Source organism: Pantherophis guttatus, chromosome 2 (assembly GCF_059756535.1).
Source record: "Pantherophis guttatus breed Tessera chromosome 2, ASM5975653v1, whole genome shotgun sequence".
In the NCBI taxonomy this organism is placed as follows: Eukaryota; Metazoa; Chordata; class Lepidosauria; order Squamata; family Colubridae; genus Pantherophis; species Pantherophis guttatus.
Genome location: NC_142064.1, coordinates 36,902,811 through 36,923,183, shown reverse-complemented (window position 1 = coordinate 36,923,183; position 20,373 = coordinate 36,902,811).

Below are 20,373 nucleotides of genomic sequence, written 5' to 3'. Positions count from 1 at the left end.
AGCTGAAGAGCCAGCGCTATCTGAAGATGTCTCCATGGTCATATGGCTGGCATACTAAATGCCAAAGGCACACGGAATGCTGTTACCTTCCCACCAAAGGTGGTCCCTATTTTTCTACTTGCATTTTTTACTTGCTTTCGAACTGCTAGGTTGGCAGAAGCTGGGACAAGTAACAGGAGCTCACCCTGTTATGCGGCACTAGGGATTCGAACCGCTGAACTGCTGACCTTTCAATCGACAAGCTCAGCATCTTAGCCACTGAGCCACCACGTCCCTTAATCATTTAATATAAATATATAATAATCTATCATTTTCAATCCTAGTATGTCAGATCATGGCACACATGCATGTGGGTGTGTATAATAGAGTCTCCATTTCCCCAAACTTCAGAAAAACACAAAAATAAATTGTGCCTCTATAGCAATTTCTATGTCTACCATAACATAAGTATAACATATTTTGTAAAGTAAGAAGAATCTGTTTTGTTTTGATGTTGGCTCGTTGCCCTTCTGGTCTACCGTTTTCTGAGGAGTCATTGTCCCATCTTGGAGTGTGGTCTTGAGACTCAATCCTATCTGTCATTACTCAGAACAAACCTTAACATCTGAAGCATTTGAAGCAGCTTCAAGTTTCCCAATGCTAGTATAGGATTTTAAGTCCAATGCAAACACAAAGACTGTAGAGTTTTTGTCAGTTACAGGCCACGCATTAACTGGACACATTCAGTTTCTTTGCCATGGATTTGTTTGCTAAGAGTTGTTCTGAATTTCTCTCATCTCTTCAGAAGAAACCTGACAGAATAGAAGTGCTATGATCTTGAACCAAGCTGCAGCAGTGTTTGTCTAGTAATCTAACCTCTGTCCCACAGAACTTAATTTAGTTAGCACTCTTAATTGTAGTTTTTGATAAATACATTGTTGCAATATTTTCAGGATCAGACTCAATAAGATCAACAAGAGTTAAAGATTTAACTATATATTCTTTTATTTACATTAGGCATTCTATATTCACTGAATATTCACAGATAGAAGCAGGGGAAATGGTGTAGGTAGCTCCTTATATATACAATGGGTGGAGCTATATGTGGGAGTGGTGAATTATGAATACATTAAGAAGTGAAGAATAAGTTAACCCCTGATACCCTGTCTGTACACTATTTACACATTGGAGAATAAGGCATTTATATCTAACAAATCCCCCTCTAAATGCCGATTCGTTATACAACACCAGTTACATTCAGATTCAGGACAATACAAAACATACAACTTAGAGGTTAAGTATCTATGTTGTTTAGAAGGTAAAGGCTTCGTTAATATATCAGCTAATTGTTCTGAAGTGTCACAATGCACTGCTTTAATAAATCCATCCTGAGATAATTGTCTCACATGTTTAAATTTTATATCTATATGTCTGGACCTTTGTCCAATGGCATCAGATCTAGATATTTCAATGGCTGCTTTATTGTCTTCATGCATAACAAAAGGCAGAGCAGGTTTTTTCCAGACATCTGAAATTAAATCATTAAACCATACAAGATTATTTGCGGCCTTGGATAAACAAACATATTCCGCTTCTGTTGTTGAAGTAGCCACTAGTTCTTGTTTACCAGTGTACCAGTAGACTGGACAGTCATTTAAGAGAAATACATAACCAGATGTGCTTTTTCTGCATGAGGTGTCTCCAGCCCAATCTGCATCTGCATAACACGTAAGCTTTGGTTCTTTAATATCATTAGGTTCTAACATTAAACAAAAGTCTAGTGTACCTTTTAAATATCTTAAAATTCTTTTAACAGCTTCCCAGTGGTACATTGTTGGTTTGCTGACATGCCTAGATAATAAATTGAGTGGTAAAGCGATGTCCGGTCTAGTCCAATTAGATATGTAAAGGAGTGAACCTATGATTGATCTATAGAATGTATTGTCCTTGAACTCGGGAGAAGATTCATCAGAATTCCTTAGAAAGTCAGTTTGCATAGGGGTATCACAAGGTTTGGCATTGTTTAAGTTGCATTTATTTAAAAGATCTATGATCTTATCTCTCTGGGTAAGTTTGAATCCCCTTTTTGTCTTATTAATTTGGACACCAAGGTATTTGTTTACCATGCCTAAAGATTTCAATGAGAAATGTTCATTTAGTTTAGTTACAAAAGTTTCTCTTCTTTCCTTATGTTTTCCTATGTATAAAATGTCATCCACATAAATCAATACAAATTCAATGTAATCATCACCCCTCTTGACAAAGAAACAATTATCAGCAGTGGTAGCGTTGAAGTCCATGGTCTTAAGTACTTTTACTAAACAATCATACCACCGTTTACCAGATTGTTTTAGCCCGTATAAACTCTTGTTTAACAACCAAGTCTCATTTTTGTTTGTGTATGGACTATGAGGTGCTCTCACGTATATTTCTTTATCTAATTTTGCGTGTAGGTACGCAGTCTGTATGTCATATTGGAATACATCTAGATTGAGTGCTGAAGCTACCACTAGAGCTGTTTTGACACTCTCTGTTCTTACAGTGGGGGAATACGTGTCAGTATAGTCCTCTGGATATTTCTGTGCATAACCCTGTGCAACCAATCTAGCTTTGTATAGAGTATTTCCTCCCTCTAAATTCTTAATTTTATATATCCATCTGGTACCAATAATTGTCTTATCTTTAGGTGCAGATGCAGGTGTAAATACATTTAGTCCTTGTAAACTTTCCATCTCTTTCTTCATTGCTAATTCCCATTTTTCTTTTTCTTCGTGAGGAAGTTTTAACACTTCCTCGTATGTATTGGGTGTTGTTGGTTCACCATTCATGTGCATTACATAATCCTTGTATTTATTTGGCATTTGATTTCTGGTGTTTCTAATGATTTTCTCGGGTTTACTATCGTTATCATGCAAATATCTTGCTTCCTTTTTTGTTAGTGTATCTGTCTTTATTTTGAGTTGGCTATTTGTCCAAGTTTTGGTTTTGTTTTTATATTTGTTGGTATTTTGTTTTTCTATAGTCCCTTTCTCATGAGATTTTGTATCTTCATGTTTATTTGGGAATATCTCATTAAGATGTAATTTAGACCAGTTAGCTTGTTCATGGAACACAGCTGTTCTGGAGACTATAAATTTGTTGTTACTATCAATGAATCTGTATCCTTTAGTGCCAGTCTCATATCCCATAAATCTGAGTCTCCTGGACACATTTTCTCCCTTTCTTCTTAATTGTTTAGGTATGTGTACGTCTGCTGTGACTCCAAATATATGCATGTGTGCTAATTTTGGTTTTCTATTATACATCACTTCATATGGTGTCTTATTTATAATGCTGGACCATGTTCTATTTTGTGTGTAATTTGAATAATGTAAGGCTTCTGACCAGAATTGTTTGCTTAAGCCAGCATCTTCCAATGTGCATCTAATCATGGTTTGTAATGTGGAATTTTTTCTCTCTGCAATCCCGTTTTGGAACGGAGAAAATGGACTAGATGTGTAATGTAACATTCCTTTGTCTTTTAACCATTGTGAGAATTCTTTAGACATGAATTCGCATCCTCTGTCTGTCATAATTTGTTTTATTTTGATGTTGTGTTGTGTTTCTATGCGTTTGTAAAATTCTTTAAATTTTTGAAATGTTTCATCTTTGTGTTTTAGTGTGTAAACAAATCCATAGCGGCTATAATCGTCCACTATTGTCAGGAAGTAACGTTTCCTATAAGTGATTGATGGAGTTAATGGACCAACTAAGTCCATGTGTACTAAATCAAAAATTTTGTTAGTTGATCTGGTAGATTTTCTTGGCCTGGGACTAGTTTTTAGTTTTGTAGATTTACATACTGAGCATTCCAGATAATTTTCACAATTCTTTATTTTAACACCTTCTGCGTGTTCAGTCATTTTTTGCACTACAGGAAAACTGGCATGTCCTAACTTCCTATGCAATATGTGAGCACACTCATCATGAATTGGTTTACCTATCTTTGGTTTCTTATCGTTGTGTGCATCTGTGTGATCATGAGATATTTTACATTCATCATTGTCACTGTTGCTAACATTCTCATCATCTATTTCAATACAATCTTCCATATTTGAATCAATGTTATGTAACCATTTTTCTTTTGTTATTAGGTAAGGTAGTCCTCCTTTAGTCACCACAGTGCCTACATTTATTTTATTCTTTTCCAAAGTTGCTTTTCCTTTTGAAAAGACAATGTTAATGTCAGAATCTCTGCTTAGTTTTATGGCACTTAATATGTTATGAGGTATTTCAGGTATTAGTAATACCCCCTCTATTTTTCCTAAACCAGGCAAGGTTACATTTCCTCTACCTAATACTTGAACCTTTTCTTGGTTAGCAACCTTAATTACAAATTTATCTTCTGCAAATGAAGACAATATACTTTTGTTATTAGTGGTGTGATTAGTTGCTCCAGAATCAATAAGCCAATTATTGTTCTCACTTTGTTGTGTGTTAGTGTTGTCTTGTTTATTTAATCCATTCAGTGAACCAGACTTTCTATCCTTTGAATTGTCTCTGCCCCCTCTATTCTCTCTGTGATTTGGTGGGCTCCTATATCTATGCCTTTCTATGGAAGGCTGTCTATAATCGTATTTGTTTCTGTATTCTGATCTATATCTTTCTTTTAAGAATTTTGGGCAATCTCTTCTATTGTGTTCCCTGGATCCACAATTATGACATTTAAATGTTCCACTATATTTTTCTTGGAAAGCTACTTTCCTATATGGTTTATGTTCTGTGTGATTGTTAGAACGATTCCTTCTAGAATTATCTTCTGTTATCAATTTGTTAGATAGACTTTCTATGGATAAATACCCTAGATTGATTGTGTCTAAATGTGACATAAAATTGTCCCATGATGGGTCAAGTGAGTTGATAATGACACTTTTCATTGTTTGGTCTGAAATCACTTCCCCCCTTAAATGCAGTTCAGCTCTTATTTTGTTCAAAGATATTAAATGTTCACTTATGGAAACCCCTGGTTTTATCCTAGATGAAAAGAAGTCTTTAGATATCCTTGTGGTGGTGGCTACACTGTCACTGTGAAACAAATTAAACATGCATTGAATAATTTCTGAAACAGTCAAATTTGGCTTAATGCTGTGATACATTACAGGAGACACACTAGATATTATTAAGAAAAAAGCTCTATGGTGTAAGCAATCTATTTTTAGTGTCCAAGGTCTTTTTGGGGGACTAGTGATAAAAAACAGTAAGTTTTCCTTCATAAAGACAACCTGGAGCTGTTGATACCATTCTTGTAAATTAATGCCATCAACCCTTAGTTTTGGGAAGTCACTGGGTAAATTTCCGACATTATTGGGTCCATTACTTACAACCTGAGGTAGTCCGTGGTCTCGTAAATGCAGAAAATTGCAAAACGGCATGGGGATGCTCGCTACGAGTCTGCATGATCTTCTCTCCTGTTCATGTCTTCCCGGATCGTCAGCGTAGTTTCGCGCATGCGCGTTGTCCATTTCTTCTTCGGCGTCGTCGTGGAAGGTTCTCCTCATTGCGGCCCGCTCGCTCTGCTCCTCTTCAGATGAGTCGGTCTCTGGTTCGACTTTGGGGGTTCTGGCGACGGTGGCTGTTCTTCCTCTTCTATTGAAAGCGTTGGTGCTTGCTTCGGTCTGCGGCGTAGGGCGGTATCGGCAGGGCTCTCTGGGTTCCGGCGTCAGCGCTCTAGTAGTCAGGATGGGAGCGGGCAGGTCTTGAGGCATTGGCTTGCTCGTTCGCTTTTTTAGTGTCTTTTTAGTAATTTTCAGTTTTGGCCCAAATGCAGCAAAGAGCGTTTTCATCGCTGATTTTATTTGGTGTTTTGTTGGATCTTCCTCGCTTTCTGGTTCTGATTCTTCTGAGGTGTTTGAATCTTCCTTTTCGTTTTCGTTGTCCGATAATATTTTTCGCGCCAGAAATTTTGAATTGAGATTGCTGATTGGCTCTTCTTCGTTCATCTTGGAGGCCGGTTGAAACCAAGATGGCCGCCATTCAAATTTTTGCGCGGGATCATCGTTTTTCTTCTTTGTAATGATTTTCTCCGCAGTCATATTACTCACTATTTTTGGACCTTTGGGTTTTTCATTGGTGATGTTTTTCTCTCTCGCTGCTCCGCTGTTCTTTAGCATATCTTGGAGGTTCGCGATGAGGCTTTCATCATTCTTCTGGTTTTTTAATAGTTTTAATATCTCTGACCTGAGTTCGTTATTTTCTATTTCGATTTCCTCCTGGTCATCAATTATTTCTTCGTCTTCAGTGGTGTATTCTTCGGATTCTCTCGAAATTGCATTCGTGGATTCGTTGATTATTTCTTGTTCCGTTTCCATTTCTTTGCTGTAGGCCCTGGTGTTGGGCCTATCTTTCTTAGACATTTTAAAGCTTTTTATTGAGTCAATTAACCATCCTCTGCTACCAGTTTGTTGCAATATTTTCAGGATCAGACTCAATAAGATCAACAAGAGTTAAAGATTTAACTATATATTCTTTTATTTACATTAGGCATTCTATATTCACTGAATATTCACAGATAGAAGCAGGGGAAATGGTGTAGGTAGCTCCTTATATATACAATGGGTGGAGCTATATGTGGGAGTGGTGAATTATGAATACATTAAGAAGTGAAGAATAAGTTAACCCCTGATACCCTGTCTGTACACTATTTACACATTGGAGAATAAGGCATTTATATCTAACATACATTAGAGATGCCATTTAGGGGCTGGACAAAGAGCTGTAGAGGCAGAGATGGCTTGCAAAATCTGTTATTCATGTTATCAGACAGACAAGTAATCACAACCAATATTCATGGTTGTTTTTTCACAATTCAATCATTTCTAAGTATTTCAATATTCAAAAGGTTGGAATTCAGTTTTGATCCTAGCATACCTGAACCTGAAAACCTTCATAGATGGCTCTGATTTCAGTGATTTTCAGAGACAGACTCAGAGTGATGTATTTGGCCACTTGGATCAGATGTTCTGGAGCCTCTGGAGCAGTATATTTACATAGCTCTTTGTGGTACAATTCAGTTGAGATCTTGCTCTCACATAAAGAATTCCATTCAATACTATAATTAGGGGCTGGTTGGTTAACCTTTACTGCTGGATTGGCTAATTTATGGGAAGAAAAACATTGAATGTTTAAGGCAAGAGCTGAAGTTTGTTATGATAGCAAAATCTAAGAGAATAACCCTGGTCATGTATACAAAAAGGAAGCAGTGAGGAAGTAAAAATTTGAAGCTTGAGACCAAATTTTATTCCATCTTTATAAATACATTGCTCTGTTCCAAAAACTGTTAATGTATGTACATATGTATGTATGTAAATAAGTATGCATGCATGTATGTACTATATGTAGTAACAGTAGAAGATAGCATGATGGTATCTTGATATTCTCTGAGTTTGGTTTTGTTTTTGCAAATATTTCATTACCAAACTAGGTAACTTTGCCAGTGCTTTGACATGTGGGAATGGAGTTTGCTGGCTTTCTATATATGGCAGCTTGTCCTATCTGTCTTGATTAGGGTTGTTGTAGTTTTGTGTACCTGCTTCTGATTGATCTAGCTGGCTTAATTGGCTGTAATATTTCATCATAGATTGTTTCTGCCTATTGTGTTGGTGCTCTCTTATCTATATGGTGATTGCTGGATGTGTGATAAGGGAGGATGTTCCCAGGCTGTTTGCTTCCTCCTTGAGTCTTTGATTCTTTTGCAATGTTTGTAGATTAGGTTTTATTCTATACATCTGTTAATGACTGATCCATCAGAATGTTGGGCTTCTAGGAATTTTCTTACATGCTTGGAATAAGCTTGATCAAAAATGGCTACAATTTCCCAGTTGTGTTCCTGATTTTATTTATGTATGTGTTGGGAAATTAAAGAATGTTCATCATGTCTTCAGACTGCTGCCAACTGGTGTCCATGTGTGTGCTGCTAAATCAAGACAGGTAGGGGGGAAAGCTGTCACCCATAAAAAGCCAGGTCCTCCCAGTCCCTTTTGTCAAAGCACTGATGTTGGCACTTAGTTTGGTAACAAAACATTTGCAAAAAGAAAACCAAACACAGCTAAGTAGTGCAACATATTTAGATCATGTTAGCTAAACGATTATAAAATAAGAAAATCAGTATTTTGGAAGGCTCTACATTAGTAAAGTCTGGTTAAAAAGGAGTAACTTTTACTTATTTGTAATAGGAAATATTTATTTTCAACCAATGTAGACAAATCTCAAGAATTCAAGTTAAAATAATAAATGAGGCTGGTAGACATGAATAGAATTCGCTTATTGGTTAGTAAAAAGAAACAAGATTTCAACACTCAGATATGCAATTAGTTTTCAGATAAAGAAATGGAAAACACTTTGTATGGATTTGGCATATGGAAAACCAAACACAGTCTGCTAGTTGTATTTCCATAGGACCAGATTAAATTTCAAAAGGAAACTCTTAAAGCAAAGCCAAGGGCATAATGAACAGTTATTTATACCACATGGGAAGAATAGGTCTGAAAATCTAGATTAAAAATATTTCAGATCCTAAATCTCAAAGATTATTCCAATTTACAATCAGCTACCCTCATCATTGTTGTCTCAGCCTTTTGAGATAGTCCACATGCAGAGCCAGATGAACAAATTCTATTTTATTGTAAGGTTACATTAACAGAATCTTGCAAGTCTGAAAATACATTTCTCATCTGTCTTTACAGCTGAAGAAACTAGGGAGGGTACCTTCTGAAACATTTGCCATGCCCACATTCCTAGTGTGGACTAAACTGCCTTTTATCCAACTGTTACTCTGGCTGTGGTTCTTCCCTCTGTCTCCCAAGGTCATTTCCTCACACCACTACATTCCTACATGACATTATACCATTTTTCACATTCCATGTTTTAAATATGGGCACAAAAATATACTGTATGGAAATGGAAGACCCACTTGTAGTAAAGGAACAAAGATTCTAGGAATGTCATAAACTCTAAAAAAATATTTATTTGAAACTTCAGCAAAATAGATTTAGATAAGGTTGATTTCCTTGTATTGAAACTACATTTTTTTAATATCATGGCAGTGCTGTATCCTTCCCATCCCATCTCCCAGGTTGATTTGAAAACATAAGTATGCAGCTGGTGACTCCAAAGCAGTATGTAGCTCCATAAAAATAAAAGTGTGATCCCAAAAAAACAAACAAAAAAAACCAAGAAGAAAAAGCATAATGTAGCTTTATCAACAACGGGGGAAAAAAACACGAGGAAAAAAACCTTGTAAATATCACAGTAATACTGCTTTACCCATTCAGCATCATCGTACCATCTATTCACTGGCAAAAAGTTACCTACCCCAATTTAGAAAATGGGACTTCAGAAAGAGCTTTACTTTCCTGAGGGTTCAGAGGGGCCTTATGGTTAGCCTTCTTTTAATGCCATCATTTCAAATGTTCTGATTGAAATATACCCTCTCATATCCTAGCATGATGCTTTAATGTGGAAGAGAGAGGGGGAGTTTCTGGGGAAAGATGAATGAAGAACACCCAGAGTGTATACCAAAAGTATATAATCTTAGCAAGGCATCCAGCTAAAGCAAGCAGACATCTATATTGGGCAGCAGCTGGAGGCAGATGATAACTTTAGTAGCAACACCAAAGGCATCATTTCATGTTGCATAGAGAAAGCAATGATAAACCACTTCTCTATTTTGGAAAAAAAAACCACACCACATAGATGAGGTAGAGAATATTGTTCTGAATGATGGGCTCCCCCAGCTCATATGGCACTCAACATGCTACTGTGGAGGGGCTGAGGCTCTTTCAGGGTAGTAATGTGTTTATAATGCAACTAGATTAAAGCCTCTGGGACATCTAGTCACTGATGTTGCCATGTAGGAAAAAAGAAAATCTGAAGCTGTCAAGATAGAATTACAGTAGAAATTTGGAATGTAAAAAGCACTAACATAGCAAAGCTCAAAATTGGTGAAAATTGTTAATGTAGAGTCAATTTAGGCCACCTTAGGCATCCGTGAATTGAGATGGATTGAAACTGGACACTTTCAGACAGAAGTTCATACTATTTGCAATTCATGACTTTAAACATAAAGAAGGATGGCCTGGCTTTCATGGCCAGGAAGGATGTAACAAAAACACTTCTTGGATGTAATATAATCAATGACCAAATGGCACCAATTAGATTTCACAGATAACTCTTTCATAGAATGATTACTCATGTTTTTGTTCCAAATAATGGAGGGAGGGAGGGAGGAAGGAAGGAAGGAAGGAAGAAAAAGAAAGAAAGAAAGAAAGAAAGAAAGAAAGAAAGAAAGAAAGAAAGAAAGAAAGAGAAAGAAAGAGAAAGAAAGAAAGGTGTGATGAGTTTTATGGTTAAATTCAATCTCAATTGATAGAATATACAAGTGAGATGTGCTGTTTGTAAGATACTGGAATGCCAAAGTTGGAAATTGTAAGAAGTAAAATACAGTTGGACTTCATGGTTATTATGGTGTGTGGAAATGACCTTGGGAAATGTCTATGGAGGTTCTCAGTCATCCAGGTCATAATTGTCCCAAAAGTGCTTTTTCAAGAAGCAACTGAACTTTCTTGTTTTTCTTTGAAGATGTTTCACTTCTCATCCAAGAAGCATCTTCAGCTCTTGTCCAGTTGCCTCTTGAAAAAGCACCTTTGGGACAACCATGTCCTGGATGACTGAAGAAGCTTCTTGGATGAGAAGTGAAACATCTTTTTTTTTTTTTACAGAAATATTTTTATTTTATTTTTTAAATTTTTTTTTTATTAAATATAAACACAGATATAAAGACAATACAATACAATACAATACAAAGACAAACAAAAACCCCACCACCTACAAACCCACCTAACATTTTACATTTACATTTTTGTCATCAACAGAATATATGTTATTGAGTTTATATAGTTTAATAAAGAGTAATTATTAAATGTCTAATTCCAATGTTATAACTTTTCACTACAAATTTACATTTCTTATGGGTTCATCTCCTTGTGAAAGTCTTTACCCTAATTTCTGTCCTCTACATTTTTGCTGATTTTCCTTTCCAGCCATTGATACCATTGGTGCCATACAAGATAGTATTCGCTTTCTTCCTTTTCCTGGAGTTCCAGCATCAATCTGTCCATTTCAGCACACTCTGTTATCTTTGCAACGATTTTGTCTTTGGATGGGATTTCCAGTTTTGCGCGAACAGTAGTCTTGCTGCTGTCAAGATATGTATGATGAGATATTTCGTTTCCTTAAAATGTTGTGCTGTTATCATGCCAAATAGAAAAAATTCTGGACTGTTTTCTATTTGAATGTTCGTTATTTCTTCAATAATATTTTTTATATCTTGCCAATAGTGTTGGGCTTTCCTACATTTCCACCAAGTGTGATAATATGTCCCCTTTTTTGATTTACATTTCCAACACAACGCCGAAGTGTTTGGGTGTATTTTGGCAAGTTGGCTGGTGGTAAGTGCCATCTATAAAACATTTTAATGAGGTTCTCCTTGTAAGATGTGGCTCTTGTCATTTTAATGTTCTGCTTCCATAATTTCTCCCAGTCAGCCAATTGAATATTATGTCCTATGTCCCTGGCCCACATTGTCATATTATGTTTAACTGTTTCTTCTATTAATTTGTCTCTCAAAAGGTAGTTATATGTTTTAGTAATCATTTTCTGGTCTGCTCCTAATAAAATTCTGTCCAGTTCGTTCAGATCTTTTGCAATTCCATATTTGATTTTATCCGCCTTGTATCTTGAGTATATTTGAGTATATTGCCACCAATCAATATTTATATCGCCATTTTGGAGTTGATGTCTTGGAGTAAGTTCTCCTTCATGATTCAGTAAATCTTGGTATCTCATAATCTTTCCGATTTCAAGGGTATTTGGAAATATCAATGCCTCCATCGGGGACCACCATTTTGGTATTTTAGTATAATAGGTTTTCTTAATTCCCTGCCAAATCTTGAAGAGTGAGGCCCGAATTATGTGTCTTTGGAAGTACATGTGTTGTCTGTCTGGTCCATCCCATAGGAACGTGTGCCATCCTCGTATGAGATCAAAGCCTTCTAGATATAACATTCTTTTGTCATCTAATCTCATCCATTCTTTGATCCAGGTCAATCCAGCTGCTTTATAATATAGCTCCCAGTCTGGTACTGCGAGGCCTCCTCTGTCTCGTGTGTCTTGTAGCGCTTTAATCTTAATTCTAGCCTTCTTTCCCTGCCATATGTAGGTCATTGTAATTTTGTTGAGATTTTTGAAGAAGTCCCTTCCTGGATGTAATGGTACTACTACTACTACTAAGGTGTGATGAGTTTTATGGTTAAGTTCAATCTCAATTGATAGAATATACAAGTGAGATGTGCTGTTTGTAAGATACTGGAATGCCAAAGTTGGAAATTGTAAGAAGGAAAATACAGTTGGACTTCATGGTTATTATGGTGTGTGGAAATGACCTTGGGAGATGTCTATGGAGGTTCTCAGTCATCCAGGTCATAATTGTCCCAAAAGTGCTTTTTCAAGAAGCAACTGAACTTTCTTGTTTTTCTTTGAAGATGTTTCACTTCTCATCCAAGAAGCATCTTCAGCTCTTGTCCAGTTGCCTCTTGAAAAAGCACCTTTGGGACAACCATGTCCTGGATGACTGAAGAAGCTTCTTGGATGAGAAGTGAAACATCTTGAAAGAAAAACAAGAAAGTCCAGTTGCCTCTTGAAAAATCACCTTTGGGATGACCTTGGGAGATGGGAGGAAGAAATGTTGTCAAGGGAATGGTAATGGAAGAGAGGGCATAACCTGCAGCTACATTATAGGTTAAAAAAAAGAAAGGAACCTCCCTAGCTTATCAGGCTGAATTGGCATAAGATTTATATTACCAGACCTGAAAGATTGATATCAGCCTTCCAGGTAGGAAACATGACCAGACGAGCTAATTCTATTTATTGTAAGGCTCACTAACAGAATCTTTCAAATTAAATACACAATGACTGTTGAATACCATACATTTTGCACTTGCTTTTAGACAGTATGCATTTGCTTTCAACATGCAATTGTTAACTGCTCCTTCTTCATAAATACAACTCCAACAATAATACACACACACACACACACACACACACAAAAGTACATGTACAAATGCAAAGTTTGTATACCCAGATAAGTACTCCACAATATAACCTTGGGGATCATCACTTATAAAATTTGATTTTTATTAGTATCCTTACATATTAATAAAAATAGGATCTCCTTACATTGCCCTTGGTTAAAGAATTGTAATCCAGTATGTTCAATTTGCTTTCACAATCCCTCTCCTTTTTTTCAATTCTTTGCATATACTGTACATCATTTGCAGAGGTACGTTTTCTCTGTATTATTCTCAAATTTCAATGTAAAACTCTTCATGTTGTCAAGATGTATAAATACTTCCAATTTTAATTTTCCCATTATATACTTTGTGGGGGCAAAACAACAGGATCCCAGGTAGATACTTTCAGAATGCATTTTTACAAGTGGCATTAAAAATGTGTGATAGCTTCTTTTGTGGTATTTGTGTTCAGTTACAATTGTTTGCAATGCCTGGTGTTGCAATACATTCTCATGGTAGAAACTCATTTAAAACTGATGGAGGCTAGTTTCAAAGGGCACTTATTTTGCTTGAAGTGATTGGTTACTAATGATGACAACAGGTTTGCTTATTTGATTATTTGGGAGGTGCCTGTCAACTACAACACATTATTATAAAGGAATGTATAGTTTTGTACTAGTAATATAATTTACTCACTTCATGGATTACTGCCTTGTCATGGCAAAGGGACTTGCAGAGTACATCATGAGAAAGGCAGGTCTAGATAAATCACAAGTTGGAATTAAGATTGCCATGAAAAATATCAACAACATCAGATATGCAAATGATACCACTCTAATGGCAGAAAGTGAAGAGGAACTAAAGAGCCTCTTGATTCAAGTGAAGGAGGAGAGTGAAAAAGTTGGCTTGAAACTCAACATTAAGAAAACTAAGTTCATGGCTCCTGGCCTTCTCAATTCCTGGCAAATAGATGGGGAAGAAATGGAGGTAGTGACAGATTTTATTTTCCTGGGCTATGGCAAACCGAGACAGCATACTAAAAAGCAGACACATCACCCTGCCAACAAAAGTGCGTATAGTCAAGGTTATGGTTTCCCAGTTACAATGTATGGCTATGAAAGTTGGACCATAAGAAAGGCTGAGTGCCAAAGAATTGAGGCCTTTGAACTATGGTGCTGGAGAAGACTCCTGCAAATACCTTGGACTGCAAGGCGATCAAACCGGTCAGTCCTAGAGGAGATGAACCCTGACTGTTCTTTAGAAGGCCAGATCCTGAAGATGAAACTCAAATACTTTGACCACCTAATGAGAAGGAAGGACTCACTGGAGAAGAGAATGATTGAGGGCAAAAGAAGAAGGGGACGACAGAGAATGAGGTGGCTGGATGGAGTCTCTGAAGCAGTAGGCGTGAGATTAAATGGATTATATCTCCAGAGGATGGTAGAGGACAGGAAGGCCTGGAAGAACGTTGTCTATGGGATCATGATGGACATGACTTCACAACTAACAACAACAAATCCTAATATTTTTAAATAATTAGGGTGGTCTTTGCAACAAAATTGATAAATCTTATAAAAATATGTAATGATAATAATAATAATAGAAATCACCAAACAGAAGAGAGAGTTGGTAAACTTGTAAGTATTTCTGTGATTATTAAAATATATTTCCTTGTAATATTGCATTCCACTAACATTTGTTCAGCAATGTTGGGAGCATTAGTCATTCAAATTATCCTAGTAATCTATTTTCAAGTTTGAAAGTTCTGAGCTCAAAATAGTCTTTGGTGATAACAATTTCTTCTATTATTATCACTCGGCTGCTTGGATAACAATGTCATTGGAGCTAAATATATGATTGTATCTTATTATAAAGCTTTCAAATGTTACTGAAATTTTGTCAAATAAAATTACAAGAATGCCCATTTTCTTTTGCCATACCACCTATTGCTAATTTAAAGGGATTTAGTTTAAGATGCTAAAATCTTGTGATTGGCTATATAAACATAACTTTTACTCAAATTTATGTTTCTTTTAGTTATGTTATTTGTTTTAGTTATCAGTATTTGCTATCAGGATAGTCATCTTTTTCCTGTTTGCTGGCGCTATGGTAATCAAATAATTAGCTAACCTGGTTTCTTGGCAGGAGGGGAAATGTTCCCTTCACACCGACAACCAAGTTCCATGTTCCTGTCTCTTAATCTCCTTTATGGCCAGTTGGACTTTGATTCTAATGCTGAGACAACCAGAGTGTTGTGATTCCCTCCAGATATATATATCTTTTATTTGCGGTCACAGACCAAAACACAAACACAATTGCAAAAGAACATGGGGAAAGCAACATCATAAACAGTTGGCTACCAGAAGCCTTGGCTGAGAGGAATTACATAGTTCTCCTCTAATAGTTACAGCTCTTAAAAAAAAAAATGGAAACCTGAAAAGTAATGTGTGAGGAACCATCTCCTAAACAATATAAGGTCAAATTATTAGCATTTGGTCCAGAGAAATCTGTTTCTAAGAGAGACAGTAATTTAGTCCTGCCTGCATTATACATAGGGCAGTATAAAAGAACATGCTCCACAGTTTCAACCTCAGCTCTATCACAGGGGCATAACCGCTCACTTATCGGGAGCCTCTTAAATCGTCCGTCCAGCAATGCTGCGGAGCAAGGGAGAAGACTCTTCTATACTTAGGGATGGTTAAAGTGTAAAAATATGAGGCCATCCTCATTCCGTAATTGTTAAATTGGCTGAAGATCAGAGGGGAGCAGGTTTTATTAGCTCTAGCTCTTAGATATTGCAAGTCTATGTCCACAAGCCATTGGACTACCCTAGATTGGGCAGATCCTAGATCCTTAAGGCCATAGTCTCCCAATGCATCCCCCGAAAAACCTAGCAGGTGGAATTTCTTCGTCAGCTCCCTCTCCCATCGAGAAGTATAAGAGTCAGCTAACACCAGGGAGAGGTAGCTACCAGGGGCTGCCAAAAAGAGCGCCCGAAACCACCATTTAAAGGTGTTAAGTGGATCAGTATTTCATTATAGTTGGAATAAAATAATTGTCATTCTGAGATACATTTTGCTTAAAATGTATTACAAATTGCAGATTAAATTCAATAATACAATAAAGATAATACATTAATATTGCAATACTAGAACAATATAATATCGACAGTTTATGAAATTAATAGTTTTATTAATTTAGAATGGGAATGAGTAATTACGGTCTTTCAGATGCTTCAGGCTACAACTATCTAAAGATTGATGAAGATTATAGTTCAGCAATATCTGTAAGGCCACATTTTTCTGATTTAAAGCATATCAAAAGTTCAAATAAATGTGTGTAACAGTAAGTCATTTAATAATATAAAAACCCAATAAATATCAATATTATAATAATATTTTGTCATTCATTCAGTTATTATTAAGAGGCAGAAGGACTAAAATAGTTAGCTCAAATGAAACCAGTACAAAGAGGAAAATGCATAAATAATTTCCCCTAGAGTCCGGTATGCCCTTTCATAATTCTAAATTATAAAGATGTTAATTAAGAAATAATTATAGTTATAAAAAGTGAAATGTATTAATTATCAGTAAATGTAAATCTGATTTAGGTTGAGAGTGAAATAACTGTCAGGCAAGAAAAATCAAGTCTACACGTGAAGGTCCAATTAAACTGATTTTTTTTTTTTTTTGCTAAACTGCTTATTCATAGGAATCTTCTGAACCAAGGGTTAGGACCATCTTGGAATTAGATAAAGGGGGTTGGACTTAGTCCGCTTGTGGCTCCATAGGGATTCTAGGCTGATTCCTTTTTTAACCACCTCCAGGTTTTTCCACTCCTTCTTCTATAATATCTTTGGTTAATAGGAAAACAAGTTGTCTTTACCTTGATTTTTGGTAATTTTAAGAGCATGTAAGTGTAATTATTAGAAATAGCCCTAGTATTTACTGACAGCCTTCCATCAAGTACAAATAAAGCATAATTTAGCTGTGTGAGATCAGCCTAATCCTTTATTTTTTTAATGACAAAACATATAATTTACTGTTATCAGTAGCATATATTTTCATTTGGTAACTTGTACAAGCTTTGAAAAACATTTTAGCAGCAGATTCACATTCTAAGCTCAAATGAATTTATCTGCCTTTAATGCCATTATGGTAGTGCTATAAAATTATGACTTGTAATGTGGTACATCAGTGTCTGTTCCTCATCATGTTGATGTCTGAATGACAAGACCTGCATCATGACATCACAACACAAGCTCTGTTCTTTTGCACTGTATTGCAGTATCATACACAAGTATTTAAAGTGGTAGAATATGCACTGCAGAGTCATGGATGCACATTTCATCACCTCCTCCCCACCTATGATGTAGTGCTGCTGATCACATACTTGAGGCCCTTAAATACCATTCCAGCAAGTAATACAAGTATTTAAACTTTTAAAAATTTTGTTCAGTGCTTTGATTTTGTTGTTGTTGCACTTCAATTTTCTGGGTTTAGAGAAAAATATATTATTCTGTAAATGTTTAAATTTAAAAACAACCAAATTATGTCAATATTTTTCCTGAAAACTGAGGATCCATATATCACTCTGTTAAGACAATACTATCTAATTAGAATCTAACTTTAAAACCTTTTGAATGTAGCAGCAGCAGAATATTTAAAATATGTACATGTATGTCCAGGGTATGATACTTATGATTGGTGCAGATAACTTTTTATGGAGAATGATTAACTTCTAAGCTAAAGTCAAGAAGGTGATATTGACTTCTAAAATCCTGGGGCCAGGATAATTTAAATTACTGATGCTTTATTTGGTTTAAATACAGGTTTGAGTACCTACTAGGCAGAGGTATAATTTAAATATCTTTGAAAATAGCATCTCTAATCTAAGCTGCTGGTGGCTGCACATTTTCTTCTATAGCAGGTGATTTTTTTAAATTGCACCTTTATTTTTATAAATAAGGTAGCAAACATATCTAATACTTCTTCCCCCTATTTTCCCAACAACCCACCCTGCGAAGTGAGTCTGGCTGAGAGAGAATGACTGGGCCAAAGTCACCCAACTGGTTTTCATGCCTAAAACAGGACTAGAATTCATAGTCTCCTGGTTTCTAGCCTGGAGCCTTAACCACTAGACCAAACCAGCTGTCATTGATAAACGTTAGGATTCAGGGTTTGTGTGTGTGTGTGGAGGGGGGTATACTCTCATCATATTAGTAGTACTTCCTTTTCTTTTCTGCTTTTTTGGGAAGCATGTTTACAATGTGTTCAGGAACTTCCAGAGCAATTATTACAACACAAGATATTGATACTATATCAGTACTGGTATTACTGGTGCACCAAGAACTCTGTGGCCCCTCATCTTGGAAAGAAGGACCATATGATCAGAGAAAAACAGCATGAATGAAACAGCAGCATATCTTTTCTCAAAATATTGTAAAGCCAGGAACTGGCTAACTGGCATATATATGATTATAGATGCTCAATTCATTTACTTTTTTCTTTGAATATACATCAACTTCCTGTATTAAAATTCTGCTTGCTTCATAGTTTGATGAGTGCCAATTTGGAATGCTTGACCAATGAGGACAATTGGAATTTTGAAAGCATGTCAGTATTCTTACCAAATAATTATAATCAATTCATTGCCTTTGTTATTACTGGGCACTAATGAAATGTCATTAGTAAAACAGTTCATGTATCAAGGTGGTAATACATAAAGAAACAATATGTCAAGTATTGAAACAAGAAAACCTCTAGTAGAAGACATGCATTTTGAAACACAAAATGTAACAAAAATATTTTTGACAGAATAAAAGACATTTTATTCATCTTATCAGGCAATAAAATACCCATCACTTGCATGTTCTCAGTATTGTCATGTGCTGTTTGGTTTCTAGAAGGCTGAGTTTACTAGACCATGTTGGTTTATTACAATGGCTCACTAAAATGTGATGTGATGTCACAGAAAATGCTGGGAACTATTCTTAGGCCATGCACAGATGTATATTATAAAAAATAATCAGAAATTACCGTGTTTCCCTGAAAATAAGACCCTGTCTTATATTTTTTGAACCCTGAAATAAGCACTTGGCCTTATTGCCATGCACTCAAAAGCCCGATTGGGCTTATTATCAGGGGATATCTTATTTTGGGGGAAACAGGGTATTTGAAACATCACATTTTCACTTGACTTAGCAATGGCATAAATGATAGAATCAAAAGTCCTATCTGACCCCAAATCTACAAACAAACAAAACAAAAACAAAACAAAACAAAACAAAAAAACCCAATCCATCCTACAGAAAATGAAAGAGAATATACTACTGAAATTCACATACCCATAGCAGCAATTATGTGTTTTCAAAAAGCTTACTTTGGGAAGCTTTTTCTTAAAATATGCATCAGGGAAAGTGCTTGTCAAAAAAATTAAATAATGGATTTGGTGGGGTTTTTTTTGATAAACACATCTTGACGGTAGGCCTGGTTATTAATATGGATGGAAGTTCACCTTTATGGATCAGTACTCTACATGGGACCAAGAAGTATGGTGTATAATCAGGAAAACCTAATAGATTTGTTCCTAAAAGTAATCAGGAGTTGAGCTAGATTTGAAAGATACTTCCTTGAGTTTTGAGCTTGGTTGTTTGCTTGCAGACATAGCGTTTTTATTCAGTTCACTTCATTAACACAAAGTCTATTACCTGCATTTTAGGATTTGCTATTACTTCCCAATAATATTTCATATTAAATGAACTGCTAGAAAATATTTGGCATATCTGTCTAGGAAGCAAATTATCTTGGTCATACTTTTCTTCCTATCTTAAGCAGCTGACAGATTGATAGACATGGAAATTTCTATCATTTTCTTGTTATTTTGGAGAAAACAATTTACTTTACATAACAGAATTGATACTGCCTTTCCATTGTATAAGTTCTATAAAAAACATCGGTCCTGAAAATGAATAAAGACATCTTTATATCCTTTATATAAAGGCAGCCCCTCAATAAATATAGACTAAAACTTAAAAAGCAGGAAAAGAATATGTGTGGTAAAACAAGAACATAGCATTTGAAATTGAGTGGTCTTAGCTAAAAACAACCAAACAGAAACCACACACATTACTAAGAGGCTTTCCATATCTTCATCTGATGCCAAACACATAACAATGATGGTTTGATGAAAGCATCTTTAGAAAAGCTGTGTCAAAGTAACAGAATAACAGAAATGTTATTCAGTGGCATCTAGTACTACCTGGAGAATAACACAGCACATATCACAGAGC